The sequence below is a fragment of the Lygodium microphyllum genome, chromosome 30 (genome assembly GCF_053477565.2).
Source record: "Lygodium microphyllum isolate KBCC chromosome 30, Lygodium_microphyllum_v1.1.10, whole genome shotgun sequence".
In the NCBI taxonomy this organism is placed as follows: Eukaryota; Viridiplantae; Streptophyta; class Polypodiopsida; order Schizaeales; family Lygodiaceae; genus Lygodium; species Lygodium microphyllum.
In genome coordinates, this window is record NC_141164.1 from 37285687 (window position 1) to 37302793 (window position 17107).

A 17107-nucleotide genomic window follows, 5' to 3' on the forward strand; every position below is an offset into this window, starting at 1 on the left:
TTTACTATCGTCATAATATTGTTAATACTTTTTGTCTACTTCTAGAATTCACGCTTCTTGTGCTTTTGATGATCAATAATGCATACAATACGTACTCCCACAATGGAGTTCCATTGTTTGAAGTGGTGCACCTTTTGTTCACTAATTTTCCAACATCTTGTATGTTTCTAAATTAGTATTTTTTATTCATGTGGGGAGTGATTACAAAGGTGCTTTTGAGGAAACATGTACTGATTTCTACCAACCATGTAAAGGGAATCATGAAGCTAGCTTAGACCAAGGGATCCTAGCATGAGACATGCCTTCCAAAAAATGAAAGTAAGGATTGGATTCCAAAATTTTAGGTCACTTACCGACTAGAAAATGGCTAGTATTACTATGTCAAAGAAAAACATGGCATTTAATGTTAAGCCTACTTGCAATTGTAGACGGTATTGAATTCTCCATGTTGGCTACTTCATTGTATGATAAATTAACCTCTTGCAAAAATTTGAAACTCTCTTGCAGACATTCACATTTGAAATTTCTTAAAGCCTTTGCTTTATGCTTGCAACTATGTCCCACCATCTTAAACTTAACCTCTATGCTTTCAACTATGCCCCACCATCTTAAACTTAACCTTATGTTGTGCTATTAGGCAACATGATAAACATAGTCAACAAAGAATCGACACATTTTGGAATCTAACAAAGGATGTAGTCGTTTTTGTTGTAATGAGCTAGGGCAACCTTGGATACCTTCAACACTAAGTCAAATAGTTACATTGAAATGGCACGACGATGTGAGTTAACTCTTGGTATTTTATCACTTGCTTGGAGAACAATGTCCACATGGTGTGTTGTCTTGCTACTCATGAATGGTTTAAAAAATAACCCTCACATCTGATGTACTCATGCCAATGTGGCTAGAGTATTTTCCACATATTCTCTCTCTTGAAATAAGTGTTGTTTGCACTTCATTACAAATACTCATTGTTTAATGCATAGTTATTGATGGATAGATTTCCTTTTCTAACTTGATTTAGCTCTAACTTGAGCTACAACTTTCTTGCCTTTGTATTTACCTTGAACAACCTAGCCATATTCTTCCAAAAAATAGTGAGGATTTCCAATTCTTATAAATAGCCCATCACACTATTTGTGACACTACCCGAGCCAACTAGGCTGCCACGTAGAGATTAATAAGGCTTTCCTAGATTTCAAAAAAACATTCCTCATTTGCTACAATGAAGTAGCAGCTCCTCTGCTACTAGAAATTTCTCATTTGCCCATATGGTAGTACAAGAAACATGACTGATTGGGTATACACAATACACTCATAATGTCCCACAACTTCTCATTTGCCTTACGGTACAAGAAACACGGCTGAATAGGGTGTATACATAACAAGCTCACAATGTCCCACAATCATAGAGTGGTGGTGGATGAACCTTTCTAATTGAAGAATTCTTGGTAGCAGTAGATTTCATGTTTTACAGACAATGTCAATGTCCAGCTGCAGCAACACCCCAGTAGCAAAAGACCGGACAGCCTATGTGTACTCTTCTCCGTAATACTTTGGCCAGTGTACGACCAAGGATCACAACATCTTCCATGGCCAAGCAGCCCCCTTGCATTGGATGCATTGCATCACCTGCTAAAGTCACCCCACCTCTATGCAGAGTTGACCCTGAAAACTGCCAATTCCACCGGTCTGATATCACCCTTCGACTCAGTGTCTCTGAGGGAGAGGCATTTATCATATCTGTGATTACGGCTGGCCATCCTTTCACATAGCTTAGAGCTTCCTTCAGGATCTGTGATTCTCTCTTCTGTCCAAGGTAAAAACACACAGGAAATTACAGGACAAAAGATGAAATTTGAGATGCGCAAATTACAACTTTGTATTATGTACGACAAAGTGGGCTGTCTATTAAAGGCTGACACAGCAACACTGCCTAAGTTGGCCATGCAAAGCTAATCTGCTAAAACAGTACATGACATAATTGATCACCATAGATAACACCAACCATCTGAGTAGGTCAGTGTCTCTAAGAGTGAGCTTGGCTCAAAAAACTTGACTTGAACAGGCTAAACATCACTTGATTCCAACATATTGATAACACTTCAGAAAAGATTGACTTGATCACCACTGCATGCGAAAGAATTTTGTTCAGACCAACGAGCCAGGAAGTAAAATCACCTGAAGGACTGTTGAATCCCACAAACTAGTAGACTCTGTTGGAATCCACGGGCACTGCACCTACTCGAATGCCATTCCCGAGCATTTGGGTTGCAACTGACTTGAATTTATGTCCCTCAAGGTATACTCCTACACCTCTTATAGCAATATATCCACAATATCGTGTGTCTTTTAAGCCCATCCATCTTGCTACAGCAGATCGGACACCATCACATCCAACAAGGACCTACAAAATCCATGTAATCAACAGTTGTAGGTGACTTGCTCCTTGCAATACAAAGAATAACACAAAATATAAACAATTTCCTGAGCATATGCTGCAAATGACTGAAACAAAAGTAAAAGCAATCTTTGTACCACAACACTACAAATGTAGTCTAGATGGGGTAAGATCAGGTTCACGCACCACAAATACAGGTTAACCAAGGTGAATGACACATAAACTTGTCCTAATGTGCAAGTGTGTAAAGAAAATTCATCACACACACACACACACACACACACACACACACACACACACACACACACACCTTGGCTTGTATTTTTGAATCATTCTCAAGTTCTACTTTAGTGTAACCCCCTGTCATCCTCCTTAGAGCAACCACTCGAGCATTATAATGGAGGTTTTGCTCTGGTAAAGGTTCTCTTAGAGCTTCAAGCAATGCCTTCCTCTCAACACCACGTAACTCAACATCCCTGTTGGCATCATGTGCAATTTAAATCATTATAATCTTCATTTATGGAGAGGTGACACACAAAATTGTACATTTGGTGCCTTTCTTGTTTTTGTGAAACACATATCTACACAAATTGAGTTACCTTCCAGCATCTTGAAACGGCAAGTTTACCAAGTACTTTCCATCGGATGCACATATTTTGAATCTGCACAAGTAACATATTAGATCCATACCACTCTCACTTTACAACATTGAAGATGGGAAGAATTTGGATCTTGATTCACATGCCAGAGATATGGATGAATCTTTGAACTTGAAAAGAAATCAAAATCCATGTGAATGAGCTATAAATCAAGTAGGATTAGCAAATTGTGTTAAGCATTTTGTTAATCCTTACACAACACACTTAATTCATGCACTTATTAGAAAAAGAGTTCTACCAATCTTGTTTGCTTGTCCACATGAACTGTTTTAGTCAAAGTCCCATTACACTAACCCCAAGCTTTGCAAGGTGGCACTGCTACTTTATTTCATAGAGACAGTGGTTTGAGCCTTGATTCCCTCTATAGGGAGGATAGAGTTCTGATGACTTGTGCTACATGATTTCAGGTAGCTTGGCATTTGCTACTGCTTGCATCTGAGCCACTTAGTTCAAATGAATATTAGACCATATCCCATTGGTGCACAAATTGGATGTTGTATGCACGCGTAGTGAGTGCCGAAAGGTCCCCAAGAACAAAAGGACTCTATTTTTGCACAAAAAACAAGAGACAAGACTTGCACGACATGAAGCAAAAGACTCATTGGGTACAATCTCCCCCCATGCATTGTGTGAGCGCTCCACAAAGCATGTATTTGATATACTATTCATCTCCAAGCTCAAAAAATAGCCCAATTTACAATTAGCATGCTTTAGCTTTTGTGGTTACTTTTGTCCCACTAAATAATTAAAGCTATTGGGTGCCCAAAAAGTCGGACTGTGCCCAAATACAATGTCCAATAAAAAATATTTAAATCATACGCCCATGCACATACAAAATATATTATAAATAAATGTCAGGCGCTTAAATAAATAAGCGCGTCAAAATAAATATTGGTGCCATATCTAAGATGCGCGCCCATAAAAAATGATAATTTTTTCTAAATAACTTGAATGCACGCTATCGCCCAGTGCTTCCCAACGCCACCGCTGCCTGCTCTACACATCAACTGAAGCATTCACAATTGTTAGAAAATAATAAAATTAAACTGACAAAAGTGAATACCTAGCAGTCTTTAGCTACAAAATAAATAAATTGATTAGAACTCAATCCTAACCTTAATTTATTACGAGTACGCACTCTAAACTCATAAACGCCTATTAATTTAAATATGTATTTTGTGAAATCACCCACTATGGAATCATCCACTTGCACATTAAATTAGCAAGACACCCGAAAAGGACATGCGTTCCTATCGACTTTTCGCACAAGGAATCCACCTTGTGTATGAGCCTGGCAATAATTATAATTTTATAGAATCCACTACAAAACCTCACGGAATCCACCATGGAATATGCCTCATGGCATCATACCCCCGGGGTGGGATAACAATTGTCCTCAATTGCTATTAGCTCAATGTGGAGCCAACAGTGAGAGGTAAGCACTTAGGTCTCGAGCGTGCATCCATTGGGCCTTTTCAATAAGATGATTTTTAAACTTAACTAGATATCTAGAATATCTACGGCCAGTTCTAGTGGTCATAAAGTCAGTATCTAGAATAGTTTCAGGTTCAAGGATTTTAGTTTCTTCTTCTAGCAAATGAGGGTTTTCATAAACAGGATGTACAGGTAATTGGCCTCTAAAAGGTCGTAATAAATTGATATGAAAAGTGTTGTGGATTTTCCAATGTTGTGGTAATTCTAGTTTAAATGCATTGTCATTGATTTTGTGAATTATCTTGAAAGGTCCATAAAATCTAGGAGCTAACTTTACAACAGGGTATTTGTCAACACTTTGTAATCTTCTCCTTTCAATTCATAACCAAACATAATCATCAATTTTGAAACTCATAGCTTTTCTTTTCTTGTTGGCTTGTTTTGTGTATGATTGCTGGGCTTTGGCAATCATATCTTTAACTTCATGAAAAATAGTAGCATGCATGTTACCAATATAATCAGCAGCTTGAACTTTGTTTGACAATGATATAATAGGTGTAGGTAATCTATATCCATAAATAATTTCAAATGGTGCTTTTGGTGTAGCTGTATGTGGTGTGTTATTGTATGCAAACTGAAGTAAATGTAAATGTGTTTGTGGTTTTGAAATTGTGTATGCACGCAAAATATCTAAAATGGTGCTGTTAGTAGCTTCTATTTGTCCATTTGTTTTAGGATGAAATGTAGATGAAAAATCAATCTTTGTTTCTAAATTAGCAAACAAAGTAATCCAAAAATTATTGCAGAATCTAGAATCACGGTCAGAAATAATAACTTTTGGCAAACCATGATTAGTGAAAATAATTTTCCAAAACAATTGAGCTACTTGAGATGCAGTTAACGTTTTCTTGCATGGAATGAAATATGCTTGTTTGCTAAACCTATCGACAATAGTCCAAATCATGTCATGATTAGCTTTAGTGTTACGCAAACCAGTGATAAAACCCATTGAGATCTGTTCCCATGGTCGTTCTGGAATTGGTAAATGCATTAATAAACCATATTGTTTACCATGGTGCCGTTTAACTCTTTGGCAAATTAAGCATTCAAATACAAAGTTAGATACATCAGATTCCATGCGTGGCCAATAAAAATTTTCAATCAGCGTATGCAAAGTAGAAATAATTCCTCTATGGCCTTGGTATGGGGGACAATGAATTTCATGTAAAACAAATGATCGAAATGGAACAGTTACACATAATCTTTTTTCATAGAACATAAATCCATTAGTGTAAGACAATGAATCAATGGGAATACAGTTATTTGCAACTAATTTATTCCAATCAGCTTGAAAACTAGGGTCTTAGTCATAAGTATCTTTCATAGGGAGAAGAGAGTTAAAAGGATATCACATAAATATTATGTATAGTCAGTCTTCTACTTAAAGCATCAGCAACAACATTCTCTTTTTCGGATTGATATTGTATGAGTGGATGAAAACTTTGAATAAAAGCAGCCCATTTAATGTTTCGGTTAGATATTTGTGGTTGACTAAGGAGATGTTTAATGCTTTGTTGGTCAGTTTTGATCATGAATTCAGATCCCATTAAATAGTGTTTCCATTGACGTAAAGCTTGTATTACAGCCAATAATTTCTTATCATAGGTAGAATACTTAAGTTCAGAGGGTTTAAGTTTGCAGCTAGAGTAGACTATGGGATGAGAAACTTGCATAAGGACTGCTCCTATTCTAGATCCACTAGCATCAGTGAGACTACTAGGAAAAATGGTCTATTGAAGTCAGGTAATTGCAATACAGGAGCATGAGTTAAAGCATGTTTCAGTAAATCAAAGGACTTTTGTTGATTGTCGGACCAATGATACACAATGCATTTCTTTAATAAATTTGTCAAAGGTAATGCAAGCAATGAAAATTTTCTCACAAATTTTCTGTAAAAGCTAGCAAGACCTAAGAAAGAACATAATTCGTGCACATTTTTAGATATGGGCCAATTCAAAATTGCTTCTATCTTTTTAGGGTCGACTTTAATACATTCAGATGAAACAATATGTCCTAGGTATTCAATTTGTGTTTGGAAAAATTCACTCTTTTCTGGATTAGCATATAATTGATTCTCTTTCAATAATTTAAAAACCAAAGATAAATGTTCATAATGCTTGTTCTCATTCTTACTGAAAATCAATATGTTATCAAAGAAAACAATGACACAATGCTGATGCTTCAAAAATATGCGATTCATCGTACGATTGAATGTGGCTTGTGCATTAGTTAAACCAAAAGACATAACAAGGAATTCAGAGTGTCCAAATTGTGTTCTAAATGCAGTTTTAAATATATCAGATGTGTCCAATCTTACTTGATAGTATCCAGATTTAAGATCTATCTTGCTAAATATTGCAAATCCTTGTAGCTTGTCCATAAGATCATCTACCCCCTAGGAATCGGATATCTATTCTTAACAGTGATCTTATTTAGGGCACGATAATCAATGCACATGCGATAGGTATTGTTTTTCTTCTTCACTAATAAGACAGGTGCACCAAATGGAGAACTACTAGGTCTAATGAGTCCTCGGGTTAACAATTCTTCAACTTGGGCTTGAATTTCTTTATGTTCAATTTGGTTATATCTATATGGTGCTTTACATGGTGGTTGTGATCCAGGAATTAGGTCTATTTTGTGATCTTCGGGACATATAGGTAGCAATCCAGGTGGAAGGTCAGTAGGAAAACAATCTTGAAATTGTGAAAGAAATTGTGCGTGCTTAGGATGCATTTGATTTTCTTTAGCTTTAATTTCATTCACCCATATTAAATAGGATTTGCTACCTTTTCGTAATGCACGTTTAACTTGTGTATGACTAAGCAATGGAAAATTATCGAAAGTGTGCATACCATGCAATGTGATTTGTTTCCCATTAGAATGAATATTCATTGAATGCGTGGAATAATATATATCAGGATTGTACTGATGATGCAAAGGCATTCCTAAGATAATGTCACTAGATTGCAAAGGCACAACGAAGAAATTTCTACGTTCAACATAATCACCAATTTTAATTTCTAAGTCACGCACTTCTTGTGTTCCATTGTATCTAGTTCCTAGGAATGCAGCCTTAATGCGATAATGTGTAGAAACAATATGTAAATTCAATTCTTTGACCAATTTTGCAGAAATAAAGTCGTGTGTGCTTCCGTCATCATGTAAAACAATCTTTTCTTTACCATGTACAAGACATTTCATCGTTAATAAAGAATGGGGATTTAGCATACCTGGTAAAGTATCTGAAGTAGTACCGATATCGTCATCGTCTTCCATGAAATTTGGCATTTTTTCATGTTCTTCTTCTTCTATCACTCCCAAATAATTGATGTGTACAGTTGGCTTTTTGGATTGACAATTCGCCGCTAGATGTCCAAGTTGATGACATTTGTAACAGACTATGGGTTTGGCTTTAGATACATTATTGGTAATAGCGGGAAGTTTAGGAATGTTGGGATTTGACTGGAAAGATGGCTTAGGGTTTGGATTTGTGTTTGATGGTAAAGTAGATGGTCGTGCCCAAGATTTACCAAATGAAGATGGAAGGAAACGGTTTTGATTGAATCTTCAAAAATTTGAATTGAATTGTTTTGAACCAAAGTTATCATCAGTTTGAAATTATTGTGGTCGCTTCTCTCGTCCTCGAATTTTGTCTTCAGTGTCATGGACCAAGGAAATTGCATCTTCGAGAGTCGTTGGCTTGAACATGTTGACTTCCGCATAAAAATGTCCAAGTAAGCCAGACATAAACTTGCGTTTATGGGTTGCTTCAGGTATATCTTCGAGCATTTGAAGTTGCAATAAAGCATTCCAAAAATGCTCGGTATATTGTGAAATAGGCTCACGATCCCTCTGTTGTGCAGAAGATCCCATTGTTTGTTTGCTTTTTTGTGGAATTGGATTGGAAGGAAATTCTGTAAAAATTTCTTTTGGAAAGTCTCCCAAGTAGTAGGACAATCAATGATCTTACAGACAACAGTCCACCATAGGGATACTCTGTCCACTAGATGATTAGTGACACACTTAATTTTATCATTCTCAGCATATTGTTCTTCATGGAAATAATCATCAAATTGACTGATAAAAGCAAGTACACTCTTTCCATCGCGTGACCCATTGAAAGTACCAAATTTGAAATTCCTTTTACTTATCTTTGTTTCTTTGCGAATAGATTGCACTTCAAGTGTTGCATCGATCGTACATCATATAAGATCTTCAGATTGCAGTCCATCTTGGTTGACGGTAGATTGTTGCAGATTGGCCAATTGAGCTTGCAAAGTTTGACGTGCTCTTCGTTCCTCTTGAAGCTGCATCATAATCAAATCCAGTTTTTGCTCCATCGTTGGTTCGGGTAGGTGACCTTCAGCCATAAAATCTTCCATGGTTTGATCAGACATCCTGCAAAATTCCAAAAGACCTCACACACTCGAAATCTTGTTATTGGGATGAGCGTAGCTCAAAGCTAGGTTTACAAGGCTTATTTCTTCTTTTTTTTAATGGTTTTTTATAGTATTTCTTCTTTGCGGATGCAGAATTTGATATCATGGTCGTCTTCCAAGAAGATAATTTGTGTGTGCACAGTGTGTTGCAAACTGTTTGCTGGAATTTGGCTCTGTTAGTCCACAGGTGTGAACAAGGGCTTTGATGGAAGTAAAAACCCATCCAGGACTAATTGTATATGAACAGTCGCTATGGGAGAGGTTGAATCTTGAGATTTTGACCTTTGTGACGTAGTAGACTTGGAGCTTAGTAAGCTTAAAGCTTAAAGCTTTAAACTAATAGTTTTTTTATGAAACCAGGACGTCGATATGTTTTAAACGACGTTGACGACAGGCAATATACCCTACCACCACGGACGTCAAAATTTTGTGAAGATAAGCTTTCTTTTAGAAAGCTTATTAAGCTCTCTACTCAAACTTTATGAATTGGACTTATCTGCTTCTCTGGTCTTTGAAAAAAAAAAGCGTCGATGAAGAAGCTTCCTGCATGGTCCTCCGCCTGTAGAGGTCGGTCCTTTGCGATCCAACAACGTAGCAGGGGGTTCTTCACTACCAGGAACACACTAGTATTGACGGATTTCCACGAGATTGAATGTAGAGCTTGATCGTTCCAGGAGCTCCGCCTTCGTGCGAGATGGTAAGCGATTGGAAGCTCTCGATCTCAGCTTCGCTCTGATACCACTGATGCATAAATTGGATGTTGTATGCGTGCGTAGTGAGCATCGGAAGGTCCCTAAGAACAAAAGAACTCTACTTTTGCACAAAAAACAAAAGAGAAGACTTGCACAACATGAAGCAAAAGACTCATTGGGTACAATCTCCCCCCATGCCTTGTGTGAGCGCTCCACAAAGCATGTATTTGATATATTATTCATCTCCAAGCTAAAAAAATAGCCCAATTTACAATTAGCACGCTTTAGCTTTTGTGTTTGCTTTTGTCCCACTAAAGAATTAAAGCTATTGGGCGCCCAAAAAGTCGAGTTGTGCCCAAATACAATGTCCAATAACAAATATAATCGTGCGTCCATGCACATACAAAATAATAAATAAATATCAGGCGCTTCAATAAATAAGCGCGTCAAAATAAATATTGGCACCATGCCTAAGATGCACACCCATAAAAAATGATAATTTCTTCTAAATAACTTGAATACATGCTATCGCCCAATGTTTCCCAACACCAGCGCTGCCTACTCTACACATCAAGTGAAGCATTCACAATTGTTAGAAAATAATAAAATTAAATCGACAAAAGTGAATACCTAGCAGTCTTCAGCTACAAAATAAATAAATTGGTTAGAACTCAATCCTAACCTTAATTTATTACGAGTACGCACTCTAAACTCATAAACGTCTATTAATTTAAATATGTATTTTGTGGAATCACCTGCTATGGAATCACCCACTTGCAGATTAAATTAACAAAACACCTGAAAAGGACATACATCCCCATAGACTTTTCGCACAAGGAATCCACCTTGTGTATGAGCCCCGGCAATAATTATAATTTTACGGAATCCACCGCAAAACCTCATGGAATCCACCGTGGAATATGCCTCCTGGCATCACCCATAGAATCGAGCCTTTGATTATGTGTTGAAGTGTGCCTGACAAGGTTTCATGATTCCAGATTTGCTACAGAAGATCAGAAGCACACGTTAGATGAACATGCTAGCAGAGTACATCTTATGGGTGTGTGAGTTTCGGCACGTATGTGCATTTCAATTATTTTATGCCAAATGCTTTTGTGGCTGGTCAACCCATATTTTTGGGCAAGCTCTCTCCTTAATTGTCATCCATTATATACACATCTTTCAGCATGACTACTTCCAAGTGGAGAGAGGGAGACTGTGCACACTGTCGGTGACTCATGGCCCAAGCCTTTGTACTGTTCTCGTGGCTTGGTATATGGATTCTATTTCCCAAGCATATTCTCTGAGTTCTTGTGTTCTTGCAGTGTTCTTTCTTGTTCATTGTGTTCCTGCAATCCATTATAGCAGTGTCTCTTTGCTTCCATTGCTGCACACTTTTCTGACATGGTATTGAAGCCTATTCCACTTGGTTCTAGTGCTGTTTACTGTGTTTGACTGCTACTTTTTCCAAGTTCTATCATGCATTAATTACTCAATCAAGCCTGTGTTTGTTGCATATCGTAATTTGGCACGTCTAGCTGACTGCAAAAGTGCAGGATAGAAGCTTTCAGCTCCAAATGACCACCTTAGTACCTCCATTTTTGCAGCCTCCCCCCATGTTTTGCAGATTCAATGTCCATTTTGCCGATCTTGCTGCCATTTATCACAAATCTGTTGCCTACTGATCCAGCCATTTTCTTTTTTTGTCATGTAGACATGCTTTTTAGTAGTTTGCATTTTCAGCAAGTTTGCATCTTCAGTCTGATTTTCTCAAAGGACTGCTCACATGTGTTTGTCATGCTTCTGTCACTACAATATCCTCACTTTTGTTCCTCTAGTCTTTTGAATTGTACTCTGCTTGAAATGTCAAACTTGTGCTTTTGGGTTCTCTCTCCACAAGTGTCTCTCTCTCCAACCTCTTCACTCCTTTCATCTTCTTTGCACATCATCTACGATGACACCTCCATGTTACTCCATTGATGACAAGCTTAAGACAATTGATTATCTTACTTGGGAGTATGGTCATGAAAGCTTGGTTTGTACAAAAGCACATGTATGATGTGGTACATCGTTTTAGGAGCCATCTTACATCCCTAGATACCTCTCCTATTCCAAACAATTGGGAGGAAGACAATTATAAGGAAGTTGTGCTTACTTTGGAGATAGATAATTCCCATATCTACTATGCTCTTCTCCAATGCATCTCTAAAGAAGTTCTTCTAGTAGTAAACTCTTAGAGGACGTCTTTAGAAGTGTGGGAGAAGTTATAGCTTATGTACGGGGCTTTGCCAACCATGCGAGTTGTGACCCTATACGGTCAACTTCAGACTATTAGGTATGAGATGACATATAATATTTAGTCATTCGTTCTTTGGGTGATGCACACTGAAGATCAACTTCGACACATGCACTCTGCCCTTCCAAAAGCATATCTTGTGGAGATTGTTCTCTACAAGCTTCCTCGAGTTTGTAGGTGTAGCCAACACCTTATGAGCACAAATATCAGTAGCACCTGTTAGTTTTGAGAATATAACATCTATGCTGCTTGAGCATGAGGTTTCTTTCCATTTACATGGGAGGCTACCATCTTGACATGGAGGCAAGCAGGAACCTTTTACAATGTCACACATGCATGGACTAGCAAAAGAAGAAAAAAGCATAGTGTTATCATTGTGGTAAAAAGGGGCATCTTAGAAGGAATGGAAGATACTAGTGGCACAACAGAAGGAAAATAAGAATAAGAAGGGTGTTATCATTGTGGTAAGAAGGGGCATCTTAGAAAGGAATGGAAGACACTAGTGGCACAACAGAAGGAGAATAAGAATAAGAAGGGTGTGGATTCCTCCAATGAATCATCATCATTCTCGTCTTCCAGATCAAAATTTGACTTCGGCCCTCTCACCAAGCCTCAAGGAAAAGTCTAAGGCTACGAAGGGCTCCTCTTTTACTTAGCAGATAAGGTCTATTAGGGCCTCCTCTTCTACTTAGCAGATAAGGTCTATTAGGGCCTCCTCTTTCACTTTCTAGCCTTGTGTTCTTGCATCCCTCATGACTCTTTAGTGCCAGAGAGGGAGTGCTAGAGAGGAGTAGTGGTGCAGTATCCTATCCTCATCAATACACAAATAGAGTGGACCTAGAGTGTGGCTTCCCACACTCTAGATTTTGCAAGTTTTGAAATCTTCAAGCTCGGATTGACATTCAGATTCATGACGAGTTGTTTTCTTTGATAGAAAGTGGTATTTTCTCCTATTCCAAGCTCACATGAGGGACACTTTAGTGGTCTTGCCAAAGGTGGGGAATCCATGGTGACATATGCTACTATACGGCATCAATGTGACAACCAATGGGATCTAGCTATTACTAGTTTTTGTGGTCATGGATTGGTACGATCAGCATTGACATTAGTGTATTTCTGAGACACCTTGGTGGTGGCTTGATCACATATTACTTGAATATCCATGGTCATATTTAATGGTCATTGTTGTATATCCTATGATAATCATTATCATTTTATATTTTATTGTATTGATCACTCATGATCTAAGAGAGGGTGTTAGCAGACTACATTTCACAGGTGTGCGAGTCTTGACACTTAATGTGCATTTCAGTTATTTTATGCCAAATGTTTTGTGATTGGCTGACCCGTATCTTTGGGTACCCTCATGGCTAGCTAACTGGTGTTTTCTAGCATAACTTTATTGCTCATTCTCTGTTCCACTATCATCCATCAGATACACATCCTTCAACGCCACTGCTTCTAAGTCGAGAGAGTTGTGTGCACCATTCGGAACTCAATTACCAAGCCTTTTTACTGTTCTTGTGCCTTCGTACACAGATCCCATTTTCCTAACACGTTCTCTTCGAGTTCTTGCATTCTTATAGTGTTTCTTCTTGTTCATCGTGTTCTTGCAGTCTATCACAGCAATGTCTGTTTGCTTCCATTGCTGCACATTTTTTTGACAGAACAAACGTCTTACTTATCATCAGCATCCAAATTTACCAAACCCACACTTAGAAAAGTTCCAAACCCACACTCAGCATCAAGACAATTAAATTTCTCTTAAGCTAAGCCAAGACAGCCCACTGTCTTGTTCTATTAAGGCAAGAAAGCTTATGCCTGCCTTATCATTACACTTTCTAGGCTTATTTCCTGTTTACAACTAGAATTCATGCCAAGCTGTAGAGAGTGTGTGTTTAAATTGTTGTGGTATGTGTATATGTGACTTTAAATCACCACAAGTCCATAAGTTACATGTGTGGGTATTTGTATGTATGTTTTTGGATGTGAGTCCACTAGCTACTCTGATCAATCCATCCAGTAAGACAGCTGCAGAGGCATGTGATACCATAGAAATTACTCTGGGTTCATGTGTTCAGTTCTTGTTTGCAGGTGGTATTCAGATCATTGATGGCAAGGTGCAGGTACCAGCACTATTCACTTTGAAAAACTTCTATATTGAAATTTATGATGGATCGGTGCTGCCAAATTATGATTTTTAGGGTATTGTAACACTACCTTATCACTTTACTTATTGATTGTGTAGTGGATCAGCTGGTTGATCAAGGTCACTAAGCATGAAAAGCAAGGTCCCCTAGTAGTAGCAGATTGTGTGCTTGTTACATAGATGTTAAAGACCAAGCAATTTAGTTGAAGGTTGTGGATTATTTCACTTAACTTTAAGAAACAATGAATCTACTTAAAATTCACAATTCTTAAAGCCATGGATAATCCTGAAAGTGAAGGGAATCTATTTATTTATTCCATGTCAAAAGGTGTGGAATAGATAGAGTATAGTTGGTTCTTGTGTAAATTAAGTTAAGTTTGTTCCCTTCAAAAAATAATATTGTTTACATCTTGTTGGGTGTCCATGCAAGTTGATGTAGCCTACAACTAGTTGCATTCTTTTTTAGGATCATTTCATGCTCCAAGTTCCTAGCCTTGTTCATCTTATTGGTTATTGCCTCTATGTTGACCTCAAAATTTCTCTTGAAGAGTGGATAGGTTTGGATGTCTTTCTTCATTTTTTTGATTGGCTTTCTTTTGCGTTACTAGTTTTTCTTTCTTAATGTTTGTCATGTAGGCTATGTACACCTTGCCATTTTGCTTACATATTATACTAGAGTTGAACTGGTAGGTCTTGCTTCTCTACGTTGTTGCTTTCGAATTGGCTCTTGGGTGTTGCTTGGAGATGGGATTGCATTCTGTGGTTGTGCTTGAGTTGGTGGCAACATTTTTAGTGGCTCATGTTGATATTATAGTGCCACTAGAATTTTGATTTCTTGTTATTTTGCTTGTCTCTATACCATTGCAAAGGACAACATTGTTGTTAAAGACAATATTTGTTTTCTTTTTTGTTAAACATATTGAAGGTTAACAAAAAGGCATGTTCAATCACTTTCCTATTACACCGTATGATATCATTGAATGGATTAGTCTGGCTACCATAGATTTGGTTGTAGGTCTCTTTGTTGAGCAAGTATGTGACTTTTAGATGATCATGATATGGACATCTCATTGATGATGATTAGATCGACTTCTCTTATTGCAAAGAAGTTTCGTTTGTCCCTTGTAATGGTATCGGATATTGTTGTATGGGTACTAATATCCTGAACTAGTAGTGGATTGTTGTCGAGAGGTTGCATAGTCTCGTTATATGACCACTCTCATGCTTGCTATTAGTAACACTTCTTATTCTTGGCAATGATATTGTAATTATAGTAGCATATGAGGAAGCTTTTTTCACTTCTTAGTGTGCTATTGTGCAAACCAAATGTTTCATTGATGAGGTGGTTATAAACCACCTACCAATTTAGTGTTGTTAGAGTGTTGCCAGGTATTGTTGTGAACTCTTTTGTGAGCTACAACATCTTGGTTTATATTGATGCCATTTTATTCATGTGCGCGAAAGCTGTTGAGGTATTATGAATGTTGTTGGGTTATCTTTGATGAATAAGATTTTTTGGATGATCATATTAATCAGCATTAGCGGGTCTAGTTTGAGGCCAACAAATTGCTTTGCATGTACTTAATGATATACATCTTGAGGTTCTCCTCGTTGATCATGAGACCACAAAGTTGACACTTGACATAGTATGATTATGCTATGTTCTTATCACTTGTTAGTTCACTCTTTGATTTGAAGCTTGCTCGTTGCAATGATGTTTTGAAGAATCTATGTATTTGAAAAACTACTTGATTTAGAACTATTTTTGGTTGAGTTTAGTTGATGTTCCTATTATGAGAAATAAGTAGTATATCACTTGACTACAATACTAATGCAAGAAGTAACTTAGATCTAGAAATTGTAACTATTTATGTTATGAAACATATTAATCTGACTGAGTTCAAGCTATTTTAACCTATACCTAGGCAAAAGGGATGCATATCTTTTCAAACATGTATGAAAATTGAATGTGTGTTTTTTGATGGATTACAACAACGTTGTTAAATTGAATGTCTTTAAACCATATCTAGAGTATATCTTTTAAACTATGTATGAGATGAACAACACTCACAAGTTTCTGACGCTAATCATATTTGCTTGAAAACTATGGAAAGGCTCAATATGTTATGTTGATTAATCTCACCTTAATAACATAAGACCAAACATAAAAAATTTAATCAAGTTTGAGATATAGTGGCTTTGACATTTCACTAATTTTTTGGTTAAGAATTAACTTATACCTTCGTAAAATCATAGCACACATGAACATGCTATATAATTAGCAATTTAAAGAGCTGGCATAGGTCTTTTTTGTTTGATAATTATGGTGGAAAATGCCATTTTTTTGCCTTTCAAGAATATACGCACTATTCTTTGCTTTCCTTTATTTTTCTTTACTATTCATTATCACAAAAAAAGGAGAAAGATTCTAAGCTTGTGAAACATTATATGTATGAAGATTGCAATTGCCTTTGCTAGAGCCAAGTCTACAATAATGAGATAGAAATGACTGAGCAAACTTGCTTAATTCCAAGTAGAAAATTTATTAGTTTCAAGTTCCAAAGTACTTGAAGTAAGTATCATATTCTAATAACTAACAAGTGACACAAGTGACATACTATTATATACTATTAGTCTACCATGCCAACATAGGTAGCATAACTATAATATGAGGCATACATAATATAACTATACTATTAGACATACTAATTGTATATTGTTAGTCTACTACAAAATATAGATAATAGTAAACATAATATTATCTATAGGTATACTATTATATAATATGTTGCATCGCAGCATATATAGCATAAGTATAATATTAGATGTTCACATACAGCTATATATCATACTATATTAACATATATTAACTATGTGATTCCTATTTACTTTTTATTATTTTTTAACATGACTATATTATGTTTGTCATTCAACATGATAGGAAGGAGAGGATAAAGAGAGGAGTTAGGGAGGT

The 17107-nt window shown here is 36.9% G+C and overlaps 1 pseudogene; it reads right to left on the reverse strand.

Annotated features, from left to right (window-relative positions):
* Nucleotides 1-1390: 1390 nt before the first annotated feature.
* LOC148009741 (monooxygenase 2-like) lies at nucleotides 1391-11382 on the reverse strand (annotated as a pseudogene).
* Between the last annotated feature and the right edge of the window lie 5725 nt (nucleotides 11383-17107).